We start from the raw sequence: 13205 nt of genomic DNA on the forward strand, positions 1-13205 counted from the left end.
GACCCCGCTCCAAGACCAACAACCCTCCGCCACCACCTCCTCCCCAAATTGATCCTGTAGTATTCCAGGCAGTTGTTACATCCGCAGTGACAGCTGCCATGTCTCAACGGAACTCCGACGGTTCCGGTGGTTCAGGAGGTGGTACCCAAACCCAAAACCATGAAAGTAGTCGGGGACATCGAAAAGAGGGTTCCTATAAAGATTTCATAAACGCCAAACCCACGTCCTTTGATGGCACTGGAGGTGTCATTTCCCTCACCCGATGGTTCGAGAAGATCGAATCCATCTTTGAAATTTCTGCATGTTCAGATTCAGACAAGGTGAAGTTTGCCGCCTGCACCTTTATCGACAAAGCCTTGACTTGGTGGAACGGCCGAGTCAAATCCTTAACCTTACCTGTAGCCAACGCCATGGGTTGGGAAGCCATGAAGGAACTTCTGCTGACTGAGTACTGCCATCGGGGCGAAATGCAGAAGTTAGAACATGAACTTTGGAACTTGAAGATGAAAGGTTTCGACATCATTGCTTATACTTCCAGGTTCGACGACTTGGCATTACTCTGCCCGGGAATGGTTACCCCGGAGAGTAAGAAGATAGAGAGATTCATCTGGGGGCTGACCCAGCCAACTAAAGGAAACGTCATAGCTGCGAGGCCGGATGCATACGACAGCGCCAAACGCTTAGCTGAAATCCTAATCGATCATAGTGAAGAATTTGAGGAGACAAATACCACTCCTGAGCCGACTGTGAGGAGTGGGGAGAAAAGAAAACTTGGGAAGAAAGAGAAAAGTCAGACATCGCATGAGTCTTCAAAGAGACGGCAAACGGTGGCAGTTCACGCTGCCACTTCCCCTGCGACTGTTTCTGTTGTTGGATCCTCAACTCGGAAACCTACCAGTAGGTATACTGGAACCCTTCCTAGTTGTGACAAGTGCAACTATCATCATTTTCCTTCCGGTCCATGTATCGAGGTAATTTGCAACAAATGTGGCATAAAGGGTCACATGGCGAAAAACTGTAAGACACCAACCCAATCAATGAGTCAAACTTCCGGAGCAGCCATTGGTCGGGCTTGCTATGGTTGTGGAGAAGTTGGGCATCTTAAGTGAAACTGTCCCAAGGCTGTAACACCTAGCAACACCGGAAGAGTTCTAGCGATAGGACAAGAGGATACAGCCACCGATCCCACCGTTGCCACAGGTATATTTCCCCTCGTTAAAATTATATGCCTGTGATTCTTTTCGATTTTAGCACCGAAAGAAATTCGTTAACCATCCATTTGAACATTTTCTGACGCCGTCGTTGCGAGTAACCGAAAATGTATATCTTTCAGATGGTTATCACGTGAGAACGAGAACGCTCATGTCGTATCCATAGATTGTATTCTCAATCCAAGCGATTATTCTTTTTTCCATTCGACCTAGTGGCAAACTTTTTATGAAATACTTTGATGTCACCCTTAGCATGTAATGACCGAGCCTCATTCATGCTGTCATTCCTGGATTCGAGAAAGCCGTTCGTTCTAACTTCCCTCCGACCCGACTCTCATGATCTTCTTACATCAAAGCTTAAAAAGTCTTCCCATGTATCCCTCGTCTGAGTGATCACCAAGAAACGAGAAGCCTACAATCCATTCCCGATGTTGTTTCTGAAGAATTCTTGAGAATTCTTTCCGAACGCGTAGTCCAGTCTCGCATCGACCTAATCCCGGGAATTTCCTCATAGCCAAACCTCAGTAAGCACGATGTGTGCATGTCAGCGATCAGGGCATGATACGATCACTACGAGGTAGTAGTGGCGCCCTTCGGTCGAACCATTTTCTTGGTCATGTAGATAAGCAAAGCAGTCATACTCGTAAACCTTTCCAAAAACTAAGGCAATAAAGAATTAGTCGACATCGGGAACACCCATGGAAACCTGTCGATTCTTGGGTTCCGCCGACTATAATCGTAGACTCATGTAGAAGTTTCCCTTAGAACCATCGGACCCTTAGTTACTCTGTCATGTAAAGATGTACTCAATTGGGTGAGGTTTTACCCTGGAAAGACATAGTACGCCTTGGGAAGTGCGGAAAACTTAACTTGTGGAACCTTAGACCCTTCGAGATCTTCGTTAGGAATCGATTCTATAGCCCTCTCCGAGCTATCTTCAGGACTCAGTAGCAACCATCTGGTATTCCGCATCTTCATTCGTAAGGCTTGCCGACCTGACGAAACCCTAGTAAATTCCTTTGAGGGGATGAAAACCAATGAGGATCCAAACCTTCGTGTATGAATCAATTGAGATCGTAGATTGAGAGGTTAACCATGCATAACAAAGCCACGTCCTGATAGTGAGGGTTCGCTGGAATGTTAAGCGGAGACCCGAAACAGTAGATTCATCCTCATATCTCTTTTCACTTCATGATCTGTGTTCGAATCTTTGAATTTCAGGACGAAATTTCCTCTAACGGGGGGATAATGTAACAACTCAAAATTCATATCCCTAATTGAAAACCCTTTTTACGACTCCTTCCGGTTATCCAATCGCCGTTTCCGATTTCGTTTCTGTTTCCGGCCTTTTATTAAGTCGTTAATGTGGGTTTTATTTTATGACTAAATAAGTGTCTTAATACCCTTAGAACTCATTCTAATGTCTCATGTTAATGATCGGAACATTTCTAGAATCAAACATATTGGGTTACGGCAAGTTGGCCGGGTGCGACCAAAAGCCCCGTCTAACGCCGGTATCGGGTAGAATTCTACCGTGTCCCGATCTTGGACACTATTTAAAGTGATCCAAGTCTTCATTTTGAAGCTTTTGCTTCATTTTACAACTATCACTCCAACCTCTCTCCTCAAACTAGATTTAACGGTCAAAATCTCAAGTTTAAGGCTTCAAATCACCAAGGTACCTTCCCTAATTTGTTATGCAACCTCTCTAGCTTTCAAATTCGAGTTTAAACCATGGATTAGGACCATTATCATGATTTTACGGCCCTAGAACAGTCCTAGGCCGTAAACTCATATTAATGGGGTTTTTGGAGCAACAAAAACCTTCCAAACCACAATTAGACATTGAATATGGCTAGATGACTTTATGAAATGGAATTAGAGTGCCTCAAACCATGATTTAAAGCCTTGTATATGAGTTTACGGCCTTGGAAGGTGCCTAGGCCGTAAACACATATTTAAAGGGTTTTTAACCCCTTTAACCCTTCCAAGACACAAACAAGACTTAGATATGACTTTTAGAATATTGGAAATGGACCTAGAACACCTTAGACTTGAATTTTGAGGGGTTTGTATGAGTTTACGGCCAAGGCATGTGCTTGGGCCGTAAACTCCTCAATCATGGGTGTAAACTCATTTTCAAGGTGTTAGAAAGCCATCGAACACCACCAAAAGCCTTGGAATAAATCATAGAACCAACCAAAAATAGTTTAACGGCTTTAAACACAACAAAACTCTTCATTTGAGAGTTTACGGCCATAGAATGTGCTCCAAGGCCGTAAACTCCTATAAGTATGTCAAATTGTGCCCAAAAATCATTTCAAGGCTTGTAGGAATTTTTAGAATCACATGTGATTAACATTGGAACCTTAAAAACACATATTCAAAGGAGTATGAGAGTTTACGGCCATAGGCTCCATGCCAAGGCCGTAAACTCCCTTAAGGGTTTTATTTGATGTTTTAAATTTATTCCAAGCCTTAGGAAAAATTATTCCAAGCATTCCGAAGTGATATTGACCATATATGACCCATTAAACACCATAAAACACCCGGACATGAGTTCACGGCCGTGAACTCCTGTGGTTATGTGTTTAGAGGCTGAAAACTCATTAGGAAGTTTACTCTTGGGGAGTAAACTCAAATCCCAAGTCCCTCGCTTCAATTCCCGTCCGTAGATGTCACCTGGGTCACTCCAAACACCCGTTTTGAGGAGTTTTCGTTCGTCGGAGTGTGACTTCATATCTAATTAGAGTTTATGAATTTAATTAGATATATTTGTATGTAATTTCATATTACATAGGAATCTCATGTGTTATCAGGCCTCGATTCGACGTTTAGCATCCGAAATCGACACATTTCCGCGTCCGGTGAGTTCATACCCCTACCCTTTTTCAATGGTTTTTCAATGTTTTCAGGGGGGAATACAAGCAAAAGTACAAGAATATTTTGTACTCAATCACATGATTTCAGTTAAATGGTTTCATAATTGTACATTTTTAAGAATTGAAAACCTTTTAACAAACTGTTTTAACTTGCAGAGTTGTTTGTTTTAACCCGATTTTCAATTCTTATTATACACTGTTATATTGTGTACTTTACATTTGATTGTTCACACTTAAACTGATAGAACACATAAGCCATTGTAATGTCTGATATAAAACACTAAGTTTCGAGTGGAAAAGACAGACACCATCAGAAAACATAAAACATCTGTATGTCCTTAACAATACACCTAGACTCGAGTGTGAAAGATAAACACCATCACGACACAAAAATCAATTGTAATGTCCTTAATAATACACCTAGGATCGAGTGTAAAGGACAATCATCATAAGATAACACAAATATATCATTTGTAATGTCCTTAATAATACACCTAGGATCGAGTGTAAAGGACAGTCATCATTAGATAACACCTAGGCTCGAGTGTAATGTCCTTAATAAAACACCTAGGCTCGAGTGTAAAGGACAGATACGTAGAACATAGCTAGTCGTAAATACTACTTTCCTAGTCGAAAAGTAAAGAGTAATCTTAAAGATTGGAGACACGTCCTTATAACACTTCCATGACACGAGATAGTTACCCGGGACACCCCAAACACTTAATCAAAGTGTTTTCCGCACTTTAGGATGCGTATACTTGTTAAATTGGTATTATATATACTAATTTTATGTAAACATATGTTATCATACGTTAATAGGTCACTAAGTGTGTCCAAATCTTTACTTGACACTGAGCACCCAACCGGCACCTTCGTCGGATCCACTTACACCAGGTGAGTTCATACCCCTGAATGAACCTTTTAAATGTTTTTACATGTTTTATAGGGGGGGGGGGGAATACAAGTTAAACATGCCAGTTATCATATCAATCACATGTGATTGATAACCCGCATGCACAAGGATTTAGCACACTGTAAACTGTTTTATCGGGTATGACACTATAAATGGTTTTTCTAAAATGCTTTCACTAGTTTAAATCTTTTACTTATGTTGTTTTATCAATGTTTCATTTAAAACAGACTTACGGGAGTTTTCTAAAGGTTTTCAAACTTATTTTACAAAAGAATACCCTGTCGTGATTTTCTTAAGTATAAAGTTTTTCTTCCATGTTTTAATACCCTACTCGTTATATACCACTGCTTTGTTATACTTTTACTTAGTGGATATTTCTTCTTAGTTAAATGCTTATACTTGTTTGCACTCTTACTTAGTGATACGCTTCTACTTCACTTATACTTGATATCGCTTCTACTTCATTTATACTCGATACGCTCCTACTTAACTTGTTATCGCTTCTACTTCGTGATACACTTATATTTGGTAACACTTATACTTCACGATTCGGTTATTCCACACTGTACGCTTATACTTCACAATTCGGTTATTCCACATTGTACGCTTCTACTTCACAATTCGGTTATTCCACACTATACACTTATACTTCACGATTCAGTTATTACATACGATTCGGTTATACATCACGATTTGGTTATACTTCACGATATGATTCCACTTGTTACACACTCAAATCTAGTTAGATGTATGTCTGTGCTTGTATAGATGCATATAAATAATGATTGAAGGACTTAGGAAGGCTTGTCCGCCCTATTTCCTTTTCTTTATTGAGATGTGGTCTGGTGGGATCGGATGTCCAATCGAAGGTCGTTTGATTCATTAGTTATATATTATGTATACGAGCATAGCCATATAGGTTTACTCTACTCAGTTCAATTATGAGTCTCTACCTCTAGTTCAACACTTACATTGGAAACCCACTACCCACTATTTGGGATGCATCTTCGGGACACGGCCTTCTCCGTCGTCTAGTTGGTAACCAGAGTCTCCTGTAGGGAGAGCGGAAATTGTGTGTATAGATTTATACGGGATTGACACCCCCGCACCCTGACTGCTAGCTACAGTCCACAGCCTACCAAGCCAAGGGGTGACAAAGGTCATATTCTATAGACGCTTGCAAGGCGTCAGGTACTCTAGTGTCGGTTAGTATGGTTACGAGTATCCCAGGTTACCTTATAATTCATGGCCTTAAGGTAACGGTATTTCACCAGCAATTTACATTATATGCTGGAAACCCACTCTCAGAGTCACACTGCTTTTAGACCTTACTAGCTGTATCTTTCATTTGATACTGTATGGGGTCTGTATCCTCTGTTTTTAGACCTTGCTAGCCGTACCTTTCATTTGGTACCGTCTGGGGTCTGTGTCTCTCTTTGTTAGACTGAGCCAGGCGTTTCGTTTGTTCGATACTCTCCTGGAGTCTATGATTCCTTTTGCATTAGTAAGCAGTCCTCACTGCTGAGGCATATGTTATTTTCCCTGATTCCTCTTGCTTTCTTTAATAATCAAATCCTGTATTTTGATGATGATAGCGATTAAGGGAAAACTACTTTTTACCACATAAATCCGTCCAATATTGGTAGAAGACTGCTTTTATTAAAGAAAATATAGGATTTTCTAGAAAAGACACTAATGTAATGGATACTCTAAAACTACCACTTTTATTAAGTTATTTGGATAAAATGCCACTAAATACTTATGAACTCACTAGCATTTGTAAAAATGCTGATACTCGCTTTTCAAATAACTTGTATTCTCAGGTGAGCATTAGACAGGTACATCCCCGGAGTTGTTGATGAAGATAGCTTAGTACCATGCTGCACTTATTATATTTACTTGTATTACTTTGATGTATGGTAATGTAAACCATGTAAAACTATTACTATTAATGCAATGTTTTGTTGTACTTTGATTACTATAATGCATGTGTTGTGATACTTGACATGACGTCATCCACCCCAGAACGTTTCCGCCGTTCCGGTTTTGGGGTCTGACATTAGGAAGTCCCTAGAAGCATGCTGCAGCATGTTGACTCAAGCCTCATATGACTCTATGTGTGAGAAAAGAAAGCCTTAATGAAATTATCACATGAAAATTTCTTCCCAAAAGGCTTGTATCCGCATAAGTCAAAAGAGCTACCTTCCTCTTCTCATATGAGTTAAGAGTTTTCTGTTTGGCCACAAATAATAGAGGTACATTCGATCTTATAACCAATCTTTTTCATCTCAAAATTCGTCACACGAATCACACACAAAGACGTATGTCCGAGAGGTCTCTGATCAAACCCATCGAGACTTAGATATACAAACATTTTGTGTTTATGATCTGACATCATGAGTCCGTGATGAAAGTGAAACCCAAAAATCATAAACCTTGAGGAATTGACAGGGAACATAGTTCCAGATTTTAACAAAACTTTTGTTTCAGTACCAAAATTTCGAAACTCCAAATCATATTCAATTTGCATGTGTGGTCTTAATCAAACATTCGCAACCCACGATGTTTGTTACCCAACAAGATCCAGTACAAAACTTTTTATGAATATGATTTTTGTGTGAGTTTTATTCGCAAATCCTAGTCATGATAAATATTTTCAAAAGCCAAGTTGTCACTAACTACACTGGTCATAAAAGTAATTTCAGTTACAATTACTCACCTTATGTTAAGGTTGATATGTAATGAAATTTAAAACCAACCCAAAAGTATCCTTCAAAAGAAGCCCTTTGATACTTATCAAAAAGTATTCGATTGTAATTCACAGGAAACTAGACAAGTTGTTGATCATCACTCTTGATGATTAATGAAGCAACCTTTGCCTGGGGTTTAACTGTCTTTGTGTCAAATTGGATTTTTGACATCACAGAATTCCAAAAATATTTTTTGATTGTTTCTCATCTGATTTCTTTGGAACACTGCACTCACGAGATCCTTGAGGTTATGAGTAATACCAACTCAGGCTGATGATTTCGCAAATCTGGCATATGACTTCACTTTACATCTCAAAAGTGAAAGAGCCTTGCCTCCATGCGAAGGGTTTTAACAGTTCAAATTCTATAACGGGAAAATTAACAGGCTGTGTACTCAAGATGGTTGGTATTCTGTCCAGTTTTCTAGGAGATGTGACAGTTACTTTTTGTAGCATGGCTATCTTTTACAGTCATGATCCGATTTTCAAGGTGCCACATCGGATAACATTAAATGTATCCCGCTTTAATTTCAAATCGATTTGGGTAACCTATAAAAGGGGGATCAAGATCATTGTATACGGTTACACGAACAAAACTCTCACAATCCTAAAAATCTTCAAGCTCTTTCAACTTCATCTTGTTCAAACTCTTACAATGGCTGGTACTCAATCAAACACTGATGAAGTTCTCTCACAGTCACACATGAAGATCCAAAGCACCAACTATCTGGTTGATCCCAATGTCTCTTCATACCCAGAGGGATTGAAGATGTTAATCGTAGCCTATAAAAGATATCCTCTGTCTACTGCAATGTTCAATTTCTTCTCAGTTCCAATGACTTGGTTGTCCTTGGCAGCATCATCAGCCTCATACAACTATGCAAATGATGTCATTACCTTCCATATGATGAACAACAAAATGATCAAACTCACCAAGAAAATGTTCATCGAGTTCTTAAACATTCCTAACAACCCTCCCTTTTTCAAACCTCTAAATTCCCAAATCATCTTTATGTTCAATGAAATGGGTCATCAGCCAGCATTAGAGAAGATTAGTGATTTCAGAAAGTCTGGATTACCATGTATGTGGAATTTTCTATTTGGAATTTTCCTCAGATGTTTGACAGGAAGATCAGTAGGTCTGAATAGGGGACGTATGGAAGTCTACGCAATTTATACTATGATCTTAATGTTAAGTATGGAACTCAGTTGTGGAAGGAGTTCGTAAAAAGTTTGGAAAACACTAATTCTGAGAAAGGTGTCTCATGTGCAAGATATTGGAGTCTTATTCTAGAAAAGGCGTATGAAAAGAGGGTATTCCAGTTCCAGAGGATGCTGAGGTTGTGGAATTTTAAATGTCTTAGTTTCTGAAGGAGGTGGAGGATGATGAAAACATTTTTTCTCATATTGCTCGCATTCCAAATGCGATGCTTCGCAAAGTATCATCCACTCAGAAAGTGTTGATATGCTACATGAAGACTTTTGATCCAGCTGTGGAGACTGGGATCTTGTTAGAAGTTACTGCCAAAACCCCAAAGAAGAAGAAGAAGGCCATCAAGAAGGACGAAAATGCTCAATCTTCGAAACAAAGTCAAGAAGAAGAGGTTCAGATAGAGGAGACCTCGTCAAAATCGAAGAAGGAAACAATACCCTCAAAATCATGGGTATTGAAAAAGATTTGCAAAACCGAAGTGAGCAGTAAGGGGGTGACAGTTCACAGTATTCCAGCTCTTATTTCTCCAGGATCTATGAGACAACAAGCTCAGGATGTTGCGAAACAGATGCAACAAACTTTGTTGAAGAAGCGAAAGTTGATTATTCGCAATGAGTCTTCAGATGAAGAGGTGGTTCTAGACACTCCACCAGTTTCTACACCGGTAATCATTTCTCTTCCACCTGTGTCCATTATACATGTTTCGCAAATTTCCACACAACCACTTCAAATAGTCACTACCAAATCAGTTTCTGAGGAGAGTACCTATTTTCGATACGGTTGTCAACGTATCTAATACGGGGGCACCTATCACAAGTGTTGAAACCACTCTGCCCATTAGCCTACCAATTACATTACCCATTTCCTTACCACTAGTATCACTTCCATCTTCTACACTTTCTACCTCATCCATTTTTGATCATCCTCTACAAAATCCTTTCACAACCCTATTTCCCTCACAATCACCTGAAACTCCTCAACCTTCTCAACCCATGTCTGATAATGAAACCGAAGGAGGAGATTTTGGAGGAGTATTTGAAGATATTCATTTTGATTCAGAGGAGGAGGATATACCTGATCATATGCTTATGACAAGAAAGCAATTCAAAATCCTAAATCATAAGTTAAATGCCATTATTCAGTCACAAGCTGATTCTGGTAGAATGTCATCTATCTCAACAATGGAGGTTGATGTTATGCTGAAGGCTGCTAAGAAAAGAATATTGGATAAGGTTGATCAGACAGACAAAAACAATGAGCTTCGCATTAAATCTCAAGGAAGTTCATTCAATGGAGTTGTTAAAGATTTACAATCTGTTGCAAAAGAACGTCATGTTCTGTTTGTGCAGGATGTAAAGAAGGTGCGGCAGGATGTGAACTTTAAACTTGAAGAATTAAAGTCTGAACTTGCGAAGGAGCTTCAAGATATTACTTCGCAACAAATTGAAGTACAAAAGAGGGTTGATGTAGTTGTCTCAGACATCAACAAAGTTATTGATGCTCCTATCTTTGAAGCAAATCACAAAGAAAATAAGGAGAAGTTTGATCTGCTGATTAAAATGGTGACAGAGTTGAAAGCCTTGATTTCGCAATATTCATCTCCATCTACTCTCACTCCTGAATTCTTGTCTCTCAAAGTCAATACTTTGGAACAAGCAATTCAGAAGGCACTTGCTCTGATTGCGAACTTCACCTCTTTACTACCGAAGAGTGCCCCACTTGCTTTCACAGGGGTGCATGGGGGAGAGAAAAACTCAAGTAAAGAGGATGATGCGAAGACTGTGGGGAAATTCATTTCTACTCAGCTCAAATCTACTCTTCCAATATGCACAATGCCGATTTCCTCAACAACAATAACCACAAGACTAATTGCCAAAGGAATAACGATTGGGTCAAAAGAAGGAAGTTCTAGTGCGAAACCTCAAACTGATAATGTGGGAAAAGGAAAAGGAATTCTGTACGAAAAAACAAAGGAGGAGAAGAAAGCTGAAGCAGAGGCTGAGGTGGAAAGGATGAGGCAACTTCAAAGCATAATGAGACAAAGGGCAAGTGATCCTCCCACAATGAATAAAGGAGATCCTGCGAAGCTATACTCTTATGACACTATAGAGTCAAAAGTTGTGGGAAGGGAGATATATGAATTCAAGAAGAAGCCACAGAGAAGTTACGATATTGCGAATTCGGACAAATGCCAGTTGGATTTTCCGATAAATGAAATGCTTTTCATTACAGCTGAGTACAAGATTAGCGAGAAGTTTGATAATGCTGATAACTACATACACATGAAAATCAGATTTCATGCTGTATTGGGGAAGAATCCAGATGAAGTATGGTCTTTAATGAAGATCAAAAAGGTGTTGACAATCAAGAAGGATACGATGTTTGAAGACATGCTTTGGAATTTTCGTTATTTTGTTATTCGAGCAGATAACAAGCAGTATGATTTCACAATAGCTGAGTTCCCTCTGATGAATTGCAATGATCTCATTCAAGTGGCTCTTATTTTGAAGCATATGGAAGAGAATAAGCTCAAAGGATCTGAAACTAAAGTGTTTAGAATCGGGTTCGCACATGTCAAGACTTATATCGATAATTACTTCGATTGTTTGGCTTTAACTGATGAGGAACTCGCAACTACTTTGGGAAGAGAAGTGAACGTTCCTTGGGAAGATACCTTGTCCCAGTCAGCATTATCTAAGTATGTTGTTGGGGAAATATGCCTAAAACCTTTTGGCATGGTATTTTCGGGAAGAGATACGAAGGGGAAGCCCAAGAAATTTTTGTTCAAGGTCTTAGAGGTAGAAAGATATACTTCTTCGCAATATACGAACTTTATTGTTCGTATGAACAACTGCAAGAAGAATAATGAAGGAGACAAGAAGGAGCTCAATAAGGTGATTTCTTGGTATGGAGAAGTGTGAAAGACAATTCAATCAGTTGTTCAAAGGCTTATGGACTGAATAGCTTCGACTGTTTACAAAGGGGGAGATTGTAGAGGTTGAATTGTAAAAGTCAAAATGTTTGTTTGTTTAGTTTCGCATTTTTAGTTATTGTACTAAGTCAGTTTTATGCGAAGTGTATTGTAATAGACTTAGTATATTTTTTGTACAATCAGGTTTCCTATAAATAGGGACTGAGGATAGAAGTAGAAAGGACTTTTGCTCTCGAGTATTCTTTCTGCTTAAAAGTTTTGTAATCAGTCTTCATCAATATAAGATCTAATTAATATTTACTCATTGTGTTCTTACTTTTCAATCATTCAACCATAATTGCTTTCTTATTCTCGATAACAATTCTCTTCATAAAATTCTAGGGATTGGAATTAAAGTGTTTATGAGACTTTACAAATTCCAAAACTTGAGGGCAAATTTTGAAACTTTTCAAAACTTTTCAACTTCATAACATATGAGTTTAATGGTTCTTAAAAATGAGACTCTTCATTTTTAAAACATATGACTTTTAATGATCCATTTAAAAGAAAACTTTTGGAATTCCATAACTTGAGGACAAGTTTTGGAGTCCATTAAAATCATCAAGAACAATAACTCAACTAACAAGAATGTTCAAGTTCTAAATTAGACTCATGTGATTAAGGTAATTCAAATTAAACAAATTCCATGTAATTTAAATTAATCATACAAACCAAAACAAAGTATGAAATTTTTACAATCACCTTTCAATTGGACAAGCAACAACATTACCCTCTTGAAAAACAGTTTTCTAGGTTCAAAAAACAATTTAGGGTAATGATGGACATCCAATACCAAGCAAAACCCTGAAATTCGGCATACAGGGGCATCACCATATCGTGGTAAAGACTGCCATATCGTGGTGATCAGTCAGATGCAAAAATGGCATAATTTCAACTTTGGAAAAGCATGTAGCACCTTACATTTACATAGGATCCATGGGTTAAAAACTCCATGGACTATCCATGCAAGCTTAACCCATCCTAAATGAACATTGTCCCATTCTATATACATGCATATATATATATATATATATATATATATATATATATATATATATATATATATATATATGTATATATATATATGTATATATATATATATATAAGAGTCCATATTTAATTAGTTTATTTTGATCACTAAATTAATTCCAAATTAATTCTTGATCAATACTAATTAAATAATATGATTTCAAATTAATATATTATAACTCATAATATATTAATAAATCACAAATATACTATTCTCAAAAGATTATCCATCCAAAT

Source organism: Lactuca serriola, chromosome 4, assembly GCF_051521515.1.
Source record: "Lactuca serriola cultivar US96UC23 chromosome 4, Lser_US96UC23_V15, whole genome shotgun sequence".
Classification (NCBI taxonomy): Eukaryota; Viridiplantae; Streptophyta; class Magnoliopsida; order Asterales; family Asteraceae; genus Lactuca; species Lactuca serriola.